General features: G+C 37.4%; 1 protein-coding gene across 2 annotated transcripts in view; it reads right to left on the bottom strand.

Moving 5' to 3' along the window:
* cntn6 (contactin 6) overlaps positions 1 to 21430 on the bottom strand; it is a 59729-nt gene extending 38299 nt beyond the window's left edge. For both annotated transcript variants that reach the window (XM_025060393.1, XM_017036444.2), the window contains exon 1: positions 21060 to 21430. The gene's annotated coding sequence lies outside the window, so the exon portion shown is untranslated. The remainder of the gene's footprint in view (positions 1 to 21059) is intronic.
* Between the last annotated feature and the right edge of the window lie 713 nt (positions 21431 to 22143).

Raw genomic sequence — 22143 nt, 5'->3', positions numbered from 1 at the left:
AATCAGACTAATTTTTTGGTGAAAAAATATGCCAACAGCTATCAATATTTACTAAACATGTGTACACAGACAGACGTGTGTTCATTGCTGTCATTTGCTCGTAACCTGCGTGCAAGGTGTAAAACGCACAGTAAACCATGAGTATGAAGACATGTTGAATTCCGTGGAAATGTGTCTCTACACTACTGGATGATTGGTCTATATTTGGGGAGCCAGCCACCTGGATATTTTGTCAAACACTAACAAGCTTCCTACCTGTCAATTAGACAGGGGACACAGACCCAGGAGAGAAAATGAAGGTGAGAATATGCTTTCACAAGGAAATAAACCCTAGATGTAAACACATTGACAGTAGACACAGCAGTGTACAAGGAAGTGCCAGAGGTTCTGCTAATCTTTGGAGCTGTAGCTTTATCTTAAACACTGAACTGCATTAGGCTAATGCAGCTAATGTCCTCCTCCTTTTCTCAGCTATTGTCTCTTTGCTTTTGTTGCTGCATTTATTCTTTATTTTATTAATCTTGCTTTTTCAAATTTTGAAATATGGATGTGACTATCAGTCAAACATAAACTGCGAAACAGGGAAACACTATAAATTGTGCGCCGCTCTAGAACAGTACACAGCTGTAGGCACACCACCACTGAATAAAGCTGTATCGGCAACCAAGGCAACGGCACCAAGAGCAGGAATTCAACAATGGCTCAATGACCAATGACATCTGACAGCTGTGGTTCATTTAGCAGCTCATTCATCTTCCTTGTTTTTATCTAGCCTTTAGCCAGTATTTGTAGGCCTTTAAACACTTTCTTTAAACTAATACGGAATAATACAAAATAAATGTTGAAATGTGATTGTTAACTAAAAGAAAATAAATGAATGGGCATGGGCATTTGTAAGATTGGCTATATGATCAAGACATATTTGACAGAATGTTTCCTTAATGTAAAGTCTATTCTTAACTTTAATATAATTTATATTCCAATAGGATTGACAGATACACTATATACAGTTGATGTAAAATGTCTGAATGATCGGCTATATTGCTCCTAGACTATTGTATGACTAATTTTAATTTCTTCTTCTGTTGCAAATGGTGTTGGGAGGTAGTGGTGTTTGCGTGAATCATCTGGCTAATACAGAACAACAGGAAAATACCACAACTTGGTGACCTATGTTTGCTTTTGCAGCCGGATAAACACGCTGAGTTTGTAAGGTCACACGCTATGTGGCACCCCTCTAAAACATGAACTGGCTCATTTAAAATTGTTCCAAATGCACATGTCCCTGCCAAGTGCCTCTGTGTGAGTGATCAAAGTAGAAACTGTCACACATACTCCACTGCACATCAGCAATGCAATGGACTTCTTAGTTATCACCCTGTATTTAGTCCATACACTAATGAAAAGAAGGTATGGTATTGATATCAGTATTTGCAGATACTCCAAGTTGTAGTATCAGTACAAAAAGTTGTATGGAGCTATTGTATTGATATTGTAAAAGGACATTGGTAAGACACACGTGCCTATTTATTTTGGCTTCTAAATTTCAGCAGAAGTCTGATTATAACCCTGACCCTATCCAAATAGAAATAGGTTTTTTTATTGTATAAGTTAATTTTAGTGAGAACATTTTTTAAAGTACTTGTACATGTGCAAGAAATGACTGAATATTATTATTAAGGCGGCCCTCCTGAACCTAAAGGAATTTTATTTTTGGTCATTTGCTGTAGGGCAGTCGCCCTAATTATGTCATTATTCTTAATGGAACTCACAGCAGATCACTAGGAGGATGACTTTGAGATTTAGTATTATGTTAAAAACGCCCTGTCCTATGAGCCAATAAATCAAACTGAAGAACTAAAGGTCGTGAGTAGTGTGTGCACACACCAACACTCAACAAAAATTTCTGTTTTTCGTCAAATTTCGATTTGTAATCTGGCCTATTTTTACCCCATTGTAAATATGTGGCCTGTCTAACCCTAATAAGAAAATGTTTTCAAATTCAGGCTGACATTACACTATTTCATATATTTAAAACATTTTTATTTTTTTAATTAGCTGTTTTTTTTTTTACAAATGAAGAGGTACCAAATGACCCAGGCATCGGTCCCAGACCCCTGCTTAAGCCCTAACTGACTTCATCCAAACCTGACATTATTATTATAATTTTCTCCAAACTAAACAACAAAACTCAATATCTCTTGTTCCTGCTTGCTATTTCTCTTTTCGTGGTCGCCTGCTCTGGGTTAGCCTTTCGATTTGTTCATCAGCACTCCTCGTACCTTCTGCTGCAGGCTCCACCACTCTATTTCTGCAGACCAATTCATCTGCTGGCTACTTCTTACTTGTGGAATCCTATCCTTCTCATGGCATTCTGCTATTGACTCCTAGCACCCCTACTCGACAGACATAAATCTCAGCATTGAATTCACAGCAGGAGCCATTACTCTCCGGCTTCACACCGTTTGATTGCTATAGTTAAAACGACTGCATCTTTCCCATGCAGGGTATTATTTAAAAACATGATATGAGTGCTGCATTAGTCCTTCAAAGGCAACCGACTCAACGGACTAAAACACAAAATGACACAGAAGAGAAATGTATGTGTGTCTATTGTTGAACTTAAACAAATGCTGATAATATAATGTAATGTAATATTGCATTTTTACAGTAAATGTACATACAACTGCTTTGATTCCATATGCAAGTGTAATTAGAAGTGTAAGGAATTCCCAACAGTACTAAGTACTGAAACATATCCTTGTTGGACACAGAGGCCAGTTAATTGCTGTGCATTCACCTTTGTGTAAGAACTTGGAAACTTGAATCCATAGTAAGTGCAGAAGTGACTGAGAGAAGTCCCAAACACTCTTGAGGATGTGGCCACACCTGGCTGAAGCACAGTTGATGCCCAGATAATGTAGCTAAAATTAATCTGAACAGCATTTTTCCACAGAGAATGGCAGCCTGTGACAATCTGTAATGAGCTGAGCAAGGTCTCAGCTACAGCACTGTAACGGTCTTAGCAGTCTTCTGTGACCAAAATCACGTGATGTTCTTTGCACTGTAAAAGTGAAAAAGAATTATGTCTAAAAGTAACTTGTCTGTGCCACTTCAGCCTGTGCTTCATCCATTTGTGCATTCTCTTATGCTAAGCTAATATCCAGCATCTATCAGGGGACTGTCCATCAAAGGGGCCACAAATAGAGAACCATTTGAACTCACTCGTACCAATTGTCAATTTAGTGTTCAAGTAACATTGGGGCACTTTTTGTTTTAGGACTGTGGGAACAGGACAGGTATAGAAAGAGAAATATTCAAACGTCCTGTTTCAAACTAACAAAATCATATCTCCTGAAGGCTAATAGACTTTGTAACAAAAATGTAGAGGTATCACTTTAGATTTAAGAGTAAGCTAAGCAGGTAAGTATGGTACTTCCAACATCAAGGGCATAAAAAAGTTTAAAAAGTCAAGCTGAAGAAATAAATTGTTACAATATCTCACCATTTCATATTCAAATTAGGTGACTTTTTTGAGGTCAGGCCTGTCAGAGCATTACATATAGGGTGCAAACCTTGAATAAAAGATTTGGAATGACTATACGATTTACTCCATTCCTCCTAATAGCTGTAGAGATTTATGTGAGCCCCAAAGAGAAAAGCATTTTTTTCCCCAATCCATTTATGTAAAGCTGGCAGGTTTCCCTTCCATAGTGTAAGATCAATTTCACTGCGGAGGAAACGAGATATGATGCCCAGTAGACTGAAGGTGTCTGTTGTATCTAAGAAAGTGAGGCAGAATCCAGCAGGGAACAGATCAGGTAGATGTTATTATTGAATGAAAAGAAGGCTGTTCCCACACCTCTCCACAAGGTGCAGCCCAATCCCATTCCTTACCGCAAGGACAGAAAATTTCAAAAGGACAAGAGGGGCTTGGGGACGTCAGTTAATTAATGGCTATGAACAAGGGTTACATAGTGACTCTAAGTGCTGTCTCTACCAGGTTCCACCTTCAAGAGAAAGAACTGACTAGGCAATAAACTGTATAATGTAATACATTTTATTTGTTGTTTATACCAGATGGCATATTTGCACAAACTTTAGCAGCTTGTAAGGGTGGATTTTGGTTTAAAAGAGTTGGTTACACTATCCACAGTCACCTCAGGGAGAACTAAACTCTGTGTCATTGGCAGATGTCTCACCTCTCACTTAATCCCTCAAAGCATCTGCCCTGACTATTCTTCCACACTCTTCACTTTATGTCGAGAGAGTCTTTTCCACAGTACTCTGCATGTCTGCTGGTACTGATCTGGTCTGCTTTTATCTGGAAATAGTGCTGTACGGTCCTCAGCAACATTTCCTGGCTTAAAAAGACAGCAAAGGGTGAGATATTTATCCTCCACTTTATCTATGACAGTCAGGTGCTCCACAGATTTTTTCAGCCAAATTTTACTGTACAACTGTTCAATCTCTGTCTGTCAAAGCCGGTTTAGCAATGTTTTGAGGTTTTACACCAACCCGAAACTGATGGCAGACCTTAAAAAGGTGAAATCCAGTTTTCAGTAGAAAAAGGGAAGATCAATCACAAGGTCATTCAACAGCAACAGATGTTTACAATAATACAAAGAAATAATAATAAAAAAAACCTTAATGTGCGTTCATCAATGAATGAATAAATGTTATACCTTTGTTATTTTATGGAAAATTTCAACAATAAAGTATAAAGAAAATAAAAAAGTGATATGTCAGATTTGTTGGTTACTATATGCAATAAAGGCCTGAGTCAATGACCCATTGTTTTAAATAATAGTGATTTCAACATAGAACTAAACATTTAGGTTATAGTCAAGCAGCAGCGAGTTGTTCTTAAAAACAGTATTAATGCTTTGCTAATAGCATGGTGTCCCTGTATGTATTTGCTGTTAAAATCCCTTCTTGTTATGTCTTGTTACCCACTGAATTAATTACTTAAAAAGAAAAGGTTTGCTCCTGGACTTTACTAAATTATGTAATTATTGGATATTTTCTTTATTTAGGACAAAAACAACAACAAAAGTCGATGTACTGTTGTTATTCTCAATGTTACTACAAAATTTATGGTGCACACCATTTTCATTCAGTACCTCATTCCAGTCACCAAAGTTCACCTCTTTATTTTAAAGGTTGTTCAACTGAAAAGAGAACCTGTGCAGTTTGTGGCAAATGTTTTACAATTACTTTTTGATAATAACATTTTGTGCTGGAGAACACTTCCTTATATATGCTGACAATTAAAACAAATGGAGTCTGCCAAAATCAGTATCGGAGAGTTACACTTATTTCCAAAATATTGGAAATCAGAACATGCCAAAGAAAATTGCTCTGTTCAAAGCTACCTTCTTGTGTTTGTGCCAGAGCTCACAAAAAGGTTGTTTAACAATTCCATGGCTCACTCTTGCTCTAATTGCATTCAGTAGCACCAAGTCAGTGACCTTTTCTTGAAAAGCTGCCTGTTAAAACTAAAGCTCTTGTAACCTCTGACATCTTTAGGTTTTCACTCAGTTCTCTGACATATAATGACAACACACCTAAGAGGCAGGGTCCATAAATAACGGTTGGTTCAAAGTGTATTACAACGGAATATAACATTAAAATTCACTGATTTGGTTACGTATGAATGCAGAAAATATAAAAATATATAAATCTACTGGCTACAATATACTAACTGTGGCTGTTTTGGGCAGCACCTGAGGATTTAACATGCATCTCACTTAATGGCCACCACATGAATGTTTAAGTGTTTCAAAAGGTCATGTGCCCTGTAGCCTTTTTAAAAGGTTACCCACCATGGAGCACCAAAGCCATGAGCAACTGGAAGCCTTAGAGGACCACTGCCTTTTTGCTTTATGTATCTGATAGCCAACCTGCCATCACTGATTGAGTAAAGAATGCTGCTGTTGCTGCGGCATGTCGTGCAAAGTTAAGTTCAGTTCAATTTTGAACAATATGGCTCCTGACTATTGGTTTGAGCCATTGCTATTTTGTTATCCTTGATTACTCAAATCTTACTAACACAAACCTCTTTAATTTGAGTCTTGTACTACTTTTCCTTGAAGATGTTTCTAACGGAGAAGATGTGTGAGGTTGATTTCTACCCCGCAGTTTCATTACTGTCCAGAGGGACATTGTTCTTATAGTGTCCGTAAGTGCTTTTTCATCGATCCTCTTAGAGACTTCTTAAGTCAAACAAATAATCTCAAATGTTACTTTGATAGGCTTTCTCCGCTGCTGCATTACAGGGACCAGTTTTGGCCTTTGTGAAACTTTTCTCTGTACTTTTATTTATGAAGCAGAATCCAGTCAACGGAAGATTGGCTCTTAGAGATGGGATTTTGATAAGCCATACTGAGACAGTTACTTGGACCAAGGTTGTCCGCCATCTGACACATACAACCAAACTGAATGTCTATTGGAAGAAAGGCTGCAATTTTCTTTTTTTTACAAACAAATTGAATCTTTCTTAATATTTAATTTAAAATAAGGTACACTCAGTGCCTGAGCACAGCAGGCTTTAGGTAGTTCTTTTTTATTTTTCTACTTACAGAAAAACGAAAGAACTTCAGCTCAGCTTTTTCTCTGGTTTTATTTTATTTTGTCTTCATCAATTATTCTCTTAATTTTGTTACTTTTGATTTTGAATTGCAGGAGTAAATTTGAAATGATTTTTTCATTATATTATATTGTATTTATTCACTTTGGTCTGCATATGCATAATGTTCATACACACTCCACTGTCAGCATAAAGTTGAGTGTTATAGTCATTATGTAAGCAAAAGATTTTTCATTTCGATGTTGTCAGTCAGACCTGTGATATCTTGGAAAAGCCCAGTCATCTAAGATGTAACAAGGTATCATAGTTACCTACTGCAATACCACTGAGAGTAAGGAGCTGGAGTATGTCAATGACTAAATTATACATAATTGCAAAGAAATATTCAGAACTTGTCCAAATGTGTGTCAAGCTTTATGATATATCAATGATTTAGTATTCATGTTCACAGCATTAGAGGATGAGCAACATTTTTTCTGCATCATCACCTAGAAGTGCACGTGAAATTACCCTTGAAAAGATGATCTAAAGAGGTGTCAGGACAAAGTAAAGGATCACAAGTGGCAATTAATTTTACATTACAGTATACTGCATTGCTCTACTAGGGTTGTATAAACTCTACAGGACACGCAAACAAACTGTTCTTGATAACTTTGATAACAGCTCAGAGAGGATGTGTTATGAAGAGCACTGAAGGTCAGACTTTATTTGGATTTCATCTCTGATGGTGTATTGAAGCCTTTTTTTTCTTTAATCTAGAGAAATTGTGCAAATAAAAAACTGGTAGCAAATACGGTTAAAGCTCTGTGAAGTGTCTAATGTCTCTGAGATGCAGACAGAGACAAGGAATGACAGACAAATCCCTGTTTGACTTTTGTAGCCCTTGAGAGCAGGGTGACACTTCTATCTCTGTGAACATGCACTGGGCTCGGTAGAACTGAACGTTTTTGGTCCAGCTGTAGATTAATCAAAGTTGCTTGCAATGACTCAAGCGATGCAGCCAAACATGTTCTCCTCATCTCTTTGTATAACGTTGATAAATTGGCAGTAAACAATTATGCACCGATAAGAGGATTATAGTTACCTGGTTAAAATCATACATCATGTAAATTTGAGTAGGGTAACACCTAATTATGTACGGTTGGATTCGATAGATCATTTGTAAACAAGCTTTATGCCAAGAACTTTGACATCACCTGCATTGATTGATGCATGACTACCACAGGGACTACAGAAATGACTAAGCAGCTTGTGGCTTCATCTGTCTACATTAAGATGAGCTAGGAGTGAGTTAGGGGATGACGAGCATTTAGAAAGATGCTAATTTAAATATGAATAATGAAGGGCCAAGTCTGCATTACCCATCGAGATCCCACCGCCAGTGCGCCTCTGATGGGCTTTTACTCCAAAAGTCGCTGCTGCCATCACAGCTTACATTCTCAATCTGTTACTGCCAAGGTTGTTTGGGTGTGAGTAGGTCGCCCAGATTCTGAGCAAGCCCTGATCATGTAACAAAGGGTCAGAGATGGTTTCTCTATCTGTACATCAGTCAAGACAGGCTTAGTCCATAGAAAAAGGCCAATTGGCATTGAGCATTATTTTAATTCAAAGTTTTGTCTTTATACAGAGCATGACTTACAATTTTGTAACTAAGACTTAAAAGGTCCATGCATAGTCCTGGACTGTTACATACAGGACGTCTACTACAAATACATAAATGTATTGCATATATAACGAACAGTTAATCTGTGTACCATTATGTTTTCAAGTGTGTCAAGGGGAAAGTTGATAACACAGAGCGGTCTAACTTCTGTCAGGACGGAAGAGTGGATGGAAGAAACGGCATGTCCTGGTGGCAGCACCACAGGAGACATTGGGTGAGACTTCATCCACGTGGATGCACTTGTTCTTACACGCAGACCAGGATTTAAAAACAAACACTGTGACTGAAACTGGCAGAGCAGGACTGTCACTACGACTAGACTTTGGATAAAAGCTCTAAGCTAGTTCATTAACGTGTACACATTATCCATTATTATTAGTAGTAGTATGATTCCTTGCTGTCTAACTAAAACATTAACATACATGTTAACATGCTTTGGTCAAAAACGAAACCAAAAGTCTGATTAAAGCTCATTTTCATATATTAATGAGCTGCTGAGTGCTACAAGGTAAAGACCTGAGAACGACTTTATGTAACCATGCCAACGGTTGAGGAGTGAGAGAGAAATGGCTTCCGAGCCAAAGTAAAACAGCAGAAGAAAGTTGTGAGCCAAGAATGAACCTGGAGGTTTTATTGTGGTTGGTGTTTACAAACTGTTCATTGTTCAAGTCCATTGGGCAGCAGCTTTGTGTAGCTTTGGCGTTGTACATGATAGTGGTATGGCAGTTGTGTATGGGTCAGATTCTTGCACTTGTCATCATTATATTCACCCGCTTCGTGATGTTAAAAAGCAATTCAAATTGGAATGAATGACATTAAGCAGATTATAAACATCTGCTTGTGGAACAGAAGCAAACACTCATGATTTAAATGAGAAACATTTTTACCTTAAAGCCCAAATTGTAATTACTGATAATTATATCAATTTGACAAAAATATACATTAAAAAAAATTAGCAAAACATTACATTCCTGTTGCACATGTGTGTCAACTCCTACCATCAACACACCACAAGTAAGTGGTTTGCTTGGTTTTACAAGAAGCACTGTAGACATGTGGAGTCACTCCATACTGGAACTGTCCACTCTCACAAAGTAATGAGATCATCATGGGTGAAGTGATGCTGAAAATGAGTCGTCCCCTACCAATATCCCCCAACGACATGGTTGGCACATTTCTTCTGCACCTTGTATACTGCGGCTATCCATCCTCCATCACCAGACAGCAGGTCACTGTGGCTTCATTCATGACAGAAATGACCCACTCCCCCTTGCAACCACAACAAACGTGGCTGACACGGATCTCACATCTAATCGGATCAAAGCCATGCAGGTCAGGTCCACCAGCAGAATGCCAATGTGAAATCATAAAACTTCTCTCTCTTTTGGGTTTTCTATTGCAGTGAATAAATAGTGGCATCTAACATTCAGTTATTTGTGGCAAAAATCCATATTTGTTTTAAAAGGTCTCTTTCTTGAGGACATATCGTCTATTTAAAGAAAAGGGCTTTCTAAGGTGAACATTTCTTTTGGTTTCTAAAAGAAAGTTTAAGAATTACCTGTGGGGTAATGAATTTACCATGCAAAATCAGTCCCAGCAAAGAATGGCTACTATCCAAATCTATTTGGGCTTGAAGCCCATTTTCCAAGTTTCCTGAATATAAGGACAAAGCACGTTGATAAATTCCCACAAGGTCAGGCCTGTTCTGGACAGACACAAACATAAACAATCCAGTTCAATTGAAAAACTGGTGCAATGTGGCCATGAAGATAACATTTAATCTATTACAACTCACTAAGTGAAATGGGAAAAGGTAGTTTAAAGGTTTGAAATAATCACATATGTCAGGAGGTCTTTTTCACTGTGCAAAGAAGATGAGGTGTCCTGGCAAAAGTCTTGAGGAGCTGCACTGAGTTATGAGCTAAGGCTGAAACAACAACCTGACGTCCAATAAAATATGGTGCTGGTCAGAAAACAGAATAACGAACAGTAGCGCAAACTGCAAGTCAACACACCCGCAAGTCTGTGAGGAGTCCCACACAGCAGAGGTCATGACCCTGGGGATCTGCTCAAGAGAGTGATAAGTAAACTACAATGCCTTAAAGCTGAACTGTGGAAAAGCCTGACTCAACACTTTCAATGTATGTGCTGTAGTGCTTCCAAACAGGGCTGGACGAGTATTTGAGCTTTATCGATATATTTTTTTATACACAATGAGAATGAGACCATATTGTATAAATGATATACAATTTGATTCATAAAACATCCAGTTTTCTGGTTTCCGGCATTTTCACATTTTTCCGTCTGTCCTTAACTTCACTCTCTCTACGTGTTCAGCTCACGATCCTCACACTGGGTGACAATACGGTAAATGCAAAGCAAGACACTGGCAATTAGGAGTAAGCGATTTAGGTGCACTCTCGACTCTCAACATTTACAGTAACATTTTTATTCCCAAAACAAAATGTGTTTTCATGTAATGGAAAGTAGTGCAAATTCAAACTGCATTACAAAAAGGTGATAAATTAACCCAGGGTAAAACAGCATGGAATTCACACACACACCCTGGCAAGGAGTGCCAACAAGTGGTCATCAGGAGCTCTCTGGATCATTTAGCTGATGTCTAACTTGATCAGAAACAGACTTTCCAACCAAGTGATAGTAGCACCCAATATAGGTATAATAAAAATAACCTGGCTGCCCGGACCAAGCACAGAAGAGCATAAAGATTTATGAACACAAGAACAAACAGGTACAAACACAGACTTGATCAATGAAGATGCCCCAGTGAAATACATTTGTCCTGACTGACTCTAGCGTCACATTAGGAGTTAGGGCAAAGGAGGAATTTGGTCTACACTCTGCTGTACAGTTGTATTGTTAAATGTCCATTGTTACGGCCACATATTATCAAAACCATCGGACACCAGAATTGTCCTGCTGGTTGTAAAATAAAGCAAACAATAGCAACAATTAAACAAAGCCAGGTGACGGGATCTTGCTTTGAACATCCTAAACACAATGGGTGTTTTCTACAGTGATTATATTATAAAATTGTTGTTTTTTAAGAAAACAATGACCAGCCATTCATAACTTTGATTCCACAAAGACAAAGCTTGACCTGTGACCTCAATCTGAGTCTGCTGTGAATTATCAAAATAATCCCATATTCAAAAAATACCAATGATTAACCTATGAAGTAACCAATGTTTTTTATTTACACCCCCACTTTGAGAGTGAAATATTTTCACTTTGTGCAGGGAAAGCTTTGATCTAACTAACAAATTGCATTTCATATACCAGTCAAACTAAGTGAGCATTAAAAACCTTAAAAGCACATACAATAGAAGTATTCACCAGCATGTGGAAAATGTTGGCACTTCAATGTAATTATTTTTATTAATAATCTATAAAATGAATAACTGTACTAAGGTACAGTTATGTAATGAAAAGCCATTATTTGTAACTTGCTCAGAGTGTTTTCATTTTAACACCGAACCGTGGTTTATAATCTTTATAGCACTCTATAGGTTAACTGTTATTAAAAGGTGCTTCGTTTAGTTATAAAATGCTTTCAAACTGGCTGATTCCATGTTCTATATGTTTTACGTGACAAACAGCAGGTATTCAATGATCTCATATTTACAAACACACTGTTTTCCTAAAATATGTGACAGAAGTGACAACCTTCAAATAACTTTATAGCAAGAGCTAACATATTCACTCTGATGTCTGGGGTGTGCTTACCGGTTGCCACTAAGCATTGATTTGTTACAAGGACAAAATACAAATGACTTCATCTGTAGCCTATATAGCACCACAGACATCAGACACTTTGTCAAATGTCTCTAATCCCTAAAGACGGGTCCATATGTCATCACTGAGTGGCCACAAACACGTTTTAACAAATGCACGGCTAAGCCCCAGTCACAAACTCAAGATGTAGCACAGCTGAAATATTTTATTGTTGTTATGACGGTGCCTAAAAAAGAGATGTATAGGTTTATGTTTGTAAAATGTTTAATTATAAAGCCATGCCTCGTCCCCAAAATGAAATTACAGACCAAGTCTGAAGGCTAAGAAGTTAGATGTTTTTATTACAGACCAAGTCTGAAGGCTAAGAATCTTTCTATAGGAGAGGTTGAAAATACCTTTTGAATTAGTAATTTGCATTCTAATTCTAAACAGGCTGATGCTGGTACCAAGCAAATGTAGTGCACCTACAGCAAACCATTTTTAATCAACAAGCCATATTAACCTGCTTCTGTTTAATACAGAATTAAAATTACTAGCTAACATGTTATATTGCCTGTGGGATTTCTAACAACTATATTATTATTTCTCACTGCTTGGTATTCATCCTTTAAATATTTATTGTTTTTGTACGCTAATTAGCAACAATTTTTTGTGTTAGTACTTTTCATTTTATATATTTCAAACACTGCCACAACAAAATCAGTTGGTCACATGATGACATTCTCTATCGTGTCTGCATTCTAGGCATCGTTTCATTCAAAGCTCAAATCATAAAGCTTTATATGGCCAGACTTGATAAATCTTGCAAACAAATGCTGTAAGAGTACATACATTAATGTAGAGGAGCCAGTTCTAAATGTAGATATTTAAAGTCTGTTGTGAAAAGTCACACCTGTGATAGGATTTCTCAGTAAGGATGTCAAAACTGATTGGCCCAGCTGTTTGAAATCTTGGAACCTAACAGTACAATACTACAAACAGTAACCCTTACAAGCTTTACTGTTTTTTAAAGTCACTGTTTGTTTGGCTTCTGACCAATTTTAGAAAGGAAACAATAGACAGATGTCTGAGTAACAAAACACCATTTATCAAAGCATCACCAGACTGTGTGTGCAGACTGCCTAGGCAAATCATTGGCTCAGTTAACGTGTTGTATGGCTCAGAACAAATGGTAAAAAAATGTTTTTCCCATTTACCCTTTAATTTTCGGAGGCTGCCCTAGCACTTTGAAAACCACCATGTTAAACTAGTACATCTGTACTATTTCTAAACCCCTGTAAACACTTGCCGTTCACTTCACTGCTCACATTTTCAGGCTACTATGGAAAAAAAAAAAAAACTTTTACTGGACTTAGATTTCCTAACTAAAGTGAGAAATATCATTATTTTCTTTGGGATTGAAGTAAATAATGTGGGCTTGCATTATTTAGAAAAACTGTTTGGTTAAGCAGAACACTAGTGAATTAAATTCCCTCAGATTTAACAGACACACACCTGGTTTCTCATCCCTAAATCAGGATACATTGTGTATGCATCTGCTGTATCTGTATTGTACCAAGAATGCAAATAGTAGCGGACAGGAAGATCTTTCAGCTGGTGCCTCAGCGGTTTCATATTTATGCAGACTAGGCAACACTACCTTCCTGGTGGAACAAGTAGAAATCACACTGCAAGTAAAAAAATAAAAAATAAAAAAATAAAAATCAAAATGGCTGGAGTCTGCTCCTCTCACCTTTTTAGTAAAGTGGCAACGAGGACAAATGTTTTCTCTTAGGACACCTGGACTGAGTTCGAACACAGATTTGGCAGCTTTATCATGCTAACTAACAATAAACTGAACTGTAAATACATTTTTCACCTACACGTGCCAAAGAAATTGTATAATAAAAGGAATCATACACAACCAAGATATTTAAAAAATGTGCCCCCCCCCTTACATACACTTTCCCCTTATAAATGCTGCCTGAGTTTGAAGACAAAGTTGTTTTCATTATATTATTACATTTTATTTATTTTTGTAGAGGATGAGGTTTACTTTGTGTGTAGTAGTACTGTACCACAGAACATGGTTTAAAATGTGTTAGCCAAAACACTCTTCTGCACATTATCTTCAAACAAACAAAAGCCCATGAATAAGGGCAAGAAAAGTACTTCCAGAAAAAAAAAACATGTTAAATGTGAATTAATTTATTTCCGGTGCCTGGCAGTCTTTAACTAGCACTGGGAAGGAGATGTGTGCACATAAGGCCTTGAGAAATGCAGTCTTTTATGACCCATTTGGTTAAAAAACTTCATCTACCCATAATGAGTCTGCAGAAAACCAAACCACCTTTGACATCTTAAGTTTGCTCAAATGGAAAGATTTTATCTCTGGGGCAAAACCCCAAATGTACATGTATCTACCTGGTGCTTTGTTAAAAAACGGGGCATAAAGAAATAGCTGAGTTCTGCACTACATTAGGGGTCAGGTGTTAGTGTTACTTACTCTTACACATATTTTTAATTCTTTATTTTTATTGCGTAACGACTTGTCTCCAAAGGTGGCTCTTCCTCAACACCTGCCGTTGAAGGCTGACTGTCCTTTTATTTATTTCATGTAGGCTATTCATTTACCTGTCTCCTTTTATATTTTTGATAATTTAATTATTTTACACGTGTATGTATATATACATTTGTGTACATACGTATGTATATGCAGAGATATACATTGCAGCACTCATTGTTAGTTTGGGGTTGGATGTTTTTATTTCCGATGTTTTGCTGCTGTATTTTTTGTTAGTACTGTGCAAAATTGCGAATTTCTCTTGAGTAATGACATTAAAACATTTGTGGTCAATTTCCCTAAAATTAAATTGCATTGGATTCCACATTTATAACCATAAAATAATTATAACTGATAACTGGTGAAAATTAAAGTTAAAGACTTGACACTCAATCTTAATATTTTACATAATCAAGAAACGTGTCGCAAAAACGCTAAATTTACAATCGTCCTCAGTTGACAGCACCTGCGCGCACCTGTGCGGCTCACCTATTTACACTATACCTTCGCGGTTTTCACGAGGAATGACCGTGTCCCACTGACAATAAAGTTTCCACAGAAGGTTTGCATATAAAGACAGGGAGAGTTGAAGCGGAGCCACGACCGCTCTATTCTACAATACCTGCGCACATTAGATGCTCGGATATTAAGCGAAGTAGGATCGTGGCACACACGGACAGATAGCACACACGCACTCACCCAGACACTGAAGAATAACTTCGACAGACGCATACCTGTGCAGCAGAGGAGACACAAGAGGAAGCGGAGGAGAGCACGGTAAAAAGAAGAGTCAAGGAGGCAGGCAGTCGGGCACAGGCTCTCAGTCTGCACTGAGGAAGAAAGGGTTGCTATTGGCGTTCCAACACACAACTCTAAAGTGAGTCTTTTTAATCCGAGCCAAAGAGGCACTGTGTGATTCAGACCCCTCCTACATTTATTCCTACGTATTTTCAGGCTTTTTTCTCCTACATTTATTCCTACGTATTTTCAAGCTTTTTTTTCTTCTCAATTTTATCACCACTTTTTAACCCCGGGTCACTTCCGATTGTTGTCGTTTTTTGTTGATCATATTTTGTCATACTCCAGGTCGGTCCTGTAATCATTGTACCCTTAATGCTTGATTTAAGATGACTGGTGTCACTGTCACTGTGAAAAGGCTTAGGCTTTTGTGCTGGTTCTTGGTCTGTGAAAACATGGCAAAACATACAAATTAAATAACCACACATTGATGCACTGAACAAATCTGTCATGACAGTATGACAACTGCAAGTATTGTGACTTTTTTTCTGATGTAAAAAATAAATAAATAGACATTTAAGCTCCTGTGACCTTCAGTGAGGTCTCTTCTGACTGTATGCCTGTCAGGATGTAGCCGGCTAAAATAAAACACATGTAGCTGTCAGATGTCATCGTTGACAAGAATCACAGTGACTGTTGAGAGCAGAAAAGTCAATGGAGTCTTGACCTTTTTTCAGAAAAACAGACTTTTTTCTAATAAAAAGAAGAGCCAGAGAGTCTAGTGATTCAGTTTCAGTGGTTTTAAAGGGCTGATATCAGGTGTTAGTACTGCTAAATTAATTGACTTATAAGAACAAAAATAACTACTGTTACTTTATTCGGTTTGCCAACAAACCTATTTTTCCCTTCTGAAAGACTATATTCTAAAATGTACAGCATTAAAGAGACTTGTGAGCGAGACAATAGATGAAAAGATATGTAATGCTAATTCTAATGTCTGCACTTTTTCTACTGGTGCTGCAATTGCTGTTCCAAAAGTAAAATTGTGATGGTCTATCGTTATAAATGCTGAACAAAATATTACTTTAAGGTATGTAATGTGAAACTCCACGTTAGGATACCGCAAAGCTCTGTACAAAAGCATTTCACAGCTACAAGGCAACAGCAATGTGAAGAATTCTTTGATCCAGCATTTTCCCCACTTCTGCAATCAGATGATGTCCTTCATTTACTAAATGTAACTACATTCATGGAGGCAGATGTTTTTATCTCACTTTCTCTGTCTTTATTCCTAAACTAAATCAGTAGTTTAGGAAGTGCAATCTATATTTATATTTATATTTAAAAATGGCCTTCACCAGCATCATTAATGTAAAAAATGCTAAATCTGAATTTTAAAACTTTAAGATTATAGATGTTAGAGAAAACTCACAGATGAATAAATGTGATTGCTACAAGAGCTGTTGTTTGCTGCTGACTTAAGTAATTAGACGTTATTGTTTAGTCATTATTGTAATTATTATTGTAAGTCTTCCATTCAAAGCTGAAAATCGCCTGATACTATCAAGACCTTTACTCTCACACCCCATGAAAAAGCGAGTTCAATGTGTTCCTTGATTTACCAAACATGAAAATTACTTTGTTGCTGGCAAGATTATAACAATTAAAATGAAAATCTTTTGTTGCTATCCAGACAATAGATGAAGGACATAAAGGTTCCTGCCTCATTCTATGAACATTGTCACAGAAAATCAGGATCAAGGTCATTATCAGTACAGTTAATAATGTGTTAATAATCTGCCAGGAAGGTACGCCATCCACAAATGCACTTCATTGTCAATATAGTCGATTCTCTTGAAAGTGAAATTCCACCCATAATGCATCATAATGCAATGGAAAGGGACAAGGCTAGATTCCAGTTTCAGGGTCTATAGAGAATGTGTTCATGGTCCAGGAAGTCAAACTACACCAAGGGCACATATGGGTTAGTAGAAGCTTCTACATAATTAAAGTATTCATTTCATATAATTTGGGCCTAATCCACTGGGACAGCAAGTGTTGCATTATGAACATCCTGATGATGAACAACCTGTGAAAGTGTTGAAGAGCACACTAAAATTAGATGGATTCAATCACTAGGGTGATGCCTTTTATGCCGAGGGTTTGTCACAATCTGTAAATGCTACAACTAAAGTAGACAGCAGTCTTTTTTATGTTATTACACAGGTTAAAAAAAGGTTAAATAGAGAAAACAATTACATTTTTTTCACTGTGAAGAGAAAAGAAAACATACAGTACAAAGTATAAAGTTTAAGCTGCCGATTACGGCATTGTCCTTGTGTCCATTGTGTTGTATTGTTCAGGACAAATGGTTGTAAAAAATAAATAAATGTTTGGATTCTTTTTTCTTATTTTTTCCCAATTGTCACCCTACTTCATTAATATTGTTAATACATTTGAAATTCATTTCACCTTGTTTCCAACATCTATGAACATCATCATAGAAATACTCTGTATACACACACTTTTACTTATACGTACCAAAACTATACTTGTTAGTGTCAAATAAGACACCATGCAGACCTTAACCTTGTCTTTGTTTGGATACAGTATGTGGTGTTCCAGATTCAAAAGTAGACAATAGAGCATCATCTCACCCCACAAAAAGCTGATCTGGTGACAGCATCTCTGTTATTTTGTCTCACCAGCCGCCCCCAGAGTATCAGTGTGGCATCACAAGCCAGAAGAAAAGGTGCACAGGGAGAGAAAGATTTCCTTTGAGAGCTCCCCACAGCATATCAGTACCTACTCAGACAGCTCTCTCCTCTCCTGTGTCTCCATTAAGCACAAAAGCTGAATGAGATCAAATGTTGGGTGTCCCATGTAAAATTCCAATTAACACAGACATTGTTTCCATATGAAGGTGTTTCATATTCCAGACTTAAATATAATTCTGGATATATAAGAAAGACCCTTAAAATGCTTCATGTTTCACAATTTAGGGCTGCCTAAGCAGGATTTTCAAGTCCCTCCCAACACCTACCCCTTGTGGATTTTCACCAAATACCATTTAACATGTTTAATGTCACTGAAATGCAGAAACAGATTCAATATTAATACAACCCCAACAACTGCAGTAATCCAAAAATAAATGAAATACATTTTTTAAATACATTTTAGAGGAAAAGAATATAGTCTAAATAAATAGCCAAGGCACTATCAGTCATCAATTTAAAAAAGGTATATAAAAACAACAAATGATATTTCCCTGATTACCTTTTCAATAACTACAGTATGTGTCAGTGTCTGTAGTGTCCGATTACAGCTATCATTACCTTTGCTTTGCACTGAATGGTGTTCAATGTGTGTGCAATTTGCACAGCAATATCACTAATCACATTTGGCTGCCTTCAAAAACGTGGGGCCCTACGTACAGTGTGTGCTCATGGACATGAAACATGGACATAAAGCACACACTCCAGTCCATGAACACTGAACAGCAAACTGACCAGGACTGAGGCTGAGAGGTATATATACCCAGCGCACCAGGTGACACACGTGAGACTGATGAACAAGACACAGGAGCGTGTGATCCCACTGATAACACAACAGGCAGCGGAGAAGAAAGACAGACAGACCTCACACTCACTGTGATTCACCACATACCCATTTAAAGCCTGACAACAAATATTGTTTTTTCTCTCTTGTGTAGCAAATACGATACAATTGGTCTTACAGTGACAAACACTAAATATTAAATAACAACATATATTACTTTACAGTACCCAGTTATTAAGTGTTTGTGTTCACAGGAAAATATGTAAAAAAGGACACCATCAATGTAAATTGCTGACAGTACTGTACCAAGAAAGTTACTTATTAATCAAGAAACCGACCCCCCTTAGGGTAAAGCTTGAAGGTCAGTATTGAGTGGCAACAGACGCAACAATTATCAATAAAAAAATATAATTGTTAGATTAATATTTAAAGTGCTAATTGGGTGACCTGCAGTTTAAACATCTCACAGTTTATTTAGAATTGATAGAACAGAAAAATGCATGTTACCTATAAGGTAGCCAAAATGCTGTAATTATTTCTGTCTGACCACAAATTATAGGGATTAAAAGAAGGTATACGGTGAGTCAGATGCTCTAACATGACAGGGGAGGGATCACTGAGCCCCATTAACAGCAGTCATCTGACTGCTGTTAATCCCAACCACTGGTTTGCAGAGTTGGAGCCTACCCTCTCTATTTCTCTTGCTGGAAATGAACTTTGAGAATTCGAAAGGCATGACCATCTGGATCCTTTCTCGCCTTTTAAACACGGAATAAGACTCATCAAGTAGGTTGATAATCAGATACCACCCAAACTCATTCATGTTGTTCTGTAATGGGTTGTATTGTGGCCGTGGGTGGAATGGGTCAAATGGATAGAGTGCTATTAGAAAACAATTGAAAAAAAAGGCAGAGATGATTACTATGCAGAGTGTGTGTGCTCTGAGCCAAACAGAGCACAAGAGCTCCCACTTGTTCAAAGCTATGTCGAATAGTGTAAGTGGAACAAATATTTAAGGAAGAACAGGACCATGCGAGAACTTTCCGCACGTTGTACAGTCTCTAAAAATGTAAGCAGAATGCCACTGGGACAGGTGAAAACTGTATCCTATGTCAGGATGACACTTGTCCCCTAAGGACAAATGGCTATCCATGAAAAATTGATATCGAGCAGAAAATAGACTTCCAGTTCAATACAGTCTGAGAGAAACCATGAGAATCATATAGCAGGACTCCAAATTGCACAAGAACAATTCAGCCTAATTACCACATTTAATCGAACTAAAGCTGTGTCTTAAATTACAACAGACAGCTGACACACTGATTGGTTGGAAAGATGTGAATCAGTCTGGTTAGGCTCATGCTTCTCTACTGTATGTCGTATGCATAAAGATGTACTTGTATAATAAATGAAAACAAACAAGATGAACAGATGCAGACATGGCTGAAATGTTTACTATAGATTTGAAGAAGTCAGCTTTGTTGAAAATGCACTCCTGAATTACTTTTTTTTTTTTGTCCATTTCATGAGTCAGGAATTTACAGTAATATCCATCTGTCTTTGGTTGGCTAGTGCGTATATACTGTATATACATACACTGGGTATTCTCAGAATGTTTCTGCAATAATAGCACTGCTTCTCAGCACAAGAGAAAACCATTCACACTGCTTCTCAGCACAAGAGAAAACCAGTGTTAACAACCAGTGTTAAGTGTTAACAAGAACCTAACTTACTAAATCAGAACTGGCTGCAGTGGAACAGTGCTTCTACACTCACGGCAGATATATAGATAATCAAGGCATGACAGCGGGTTTTACATTTCAAACAACCCTTGGTGCATTACCAGCAGTTATTTACAGTGTATGCTCTGCTCATTAATTTTTAAACAGACCCTTAAGGTCTGTTTGACAGACTTGCAAGGAAAAGCTGTAGAAACACAGTCAAGGCAACAACCAAAGTGCTGCAGAAGGCACCCCTAACACACTGATGGTATAACATATAGCTGGACCATTGTTTACGTACTCTCTTATGCATGCAGTCTAACAAATGCTAAACAAAACAAAAAAAAAAGGGAAAAAGAAAAGCAAGTCTGACTCTTCTGCTTCAAATAATCTGGTAAAAGATAATCTAAAACTATATTGTTATTTTTATACAATGACTTTGGTTGTTCACCACAGGCAGTGACAGTCATTTCAGCTCATAGCTTCTCTTACCTTGAACTTGACACCACCTGGAGCTCTCAGAGTTTTGGATGCCACAAATGAGATTGCACATCTGCCATTTTTCCAAACCCACAATTTCTTGCTGTATCATTGCCTCAACCCAGTGGGTTGAGGCATGTCTCTCATGTCCTAGCAATGTTAGAAGTAAGGAAGAAGTGTGGAGGCGTGGCTGCGCTCAGCTGCAGCTGAGAAAGCGTTAGAGTGGTGTTGCGGGTGCAGCATCTGACACATGTGAGGACAATTAGTTAATCCTAATCCTAATAAAGTCATATGGCAATCTGAAGTACATTGTCCAGACATGTTGGCTGTAAGAATTCATATCACTGAGGTTTGATGGCCAGTCTTTATAAACACTGTGAGAGTAAAAAATAAAAGACCCAACCTTCTGAAGTCTATTGAATTAAGTCCGTATCAGTAAAATAAATTGAAAACTGCAAAAATCAGCAAAATTTCACTGTACAGAAAAATAAAGAGGTTCATAAAACCTTAAAAAGTTGTAAAATGTTGAATGCTTTTTGTCAGGAGACCATTGTAGCCTTCCTGCAGCACTTTGCTGGACACAGCCCAACTGAAAATTTCACAATGCACAATGGGAATGCTGAGTGCTATTTCAAAAATGGTTATCATGCTGAAAGCATTGCATTATGACTAAGGTTAATATTGAATTTGCAGTATACATATATTTATATACTATGTTTTGTTTGTTTTTTGTTCTCATTAAGTGATTGATTTTTGTCAATGAAATAGGGCAAGAACAGGAAATGTTACTACCTTTAAAGCTTAAAAATAAAAGACAAAATTGAATGACATACCATCGACGATCCCGATCTACTTATTATGGCATCCCTGCTTTAGAGGATAAGATCACCTTGATTCACATGTAATAAAATGATATACCCAACTACATGAATACAACATTGTGGTTGTTTGTCTCTATATGTGGCTATGTGACGCACAGTCCACTGCAATCCATACACGAGTGAACACATCCTTGAGCTCCTTGCAGCCATAGAAACCATCCCAGTTTAGATCCATCAGACTGTATTATATTAGACTACAGTTATTACTGGTGCTT

Source organism: Cynoglossus semilaevis, chromosome 11 (genome assembly GCF_000523025.1).
Source record: "Cynoglossus semilaevis isolate Cse_v1.0 chromosome 11, Cse_v1.0, whole genome shotgun sequence".
Lineage (NCBI taxonomy): Eukaryota > Metazoa > Chordata > Actinopteri > Pleuronectiformes > Cynoglossidae > Cynoglossus > Cynoglossus semilaevis.
Note: the sequence above shows the minus strand (reverse complement) of the source record. Positions and strands in the feature narration are given on the sequence as shown.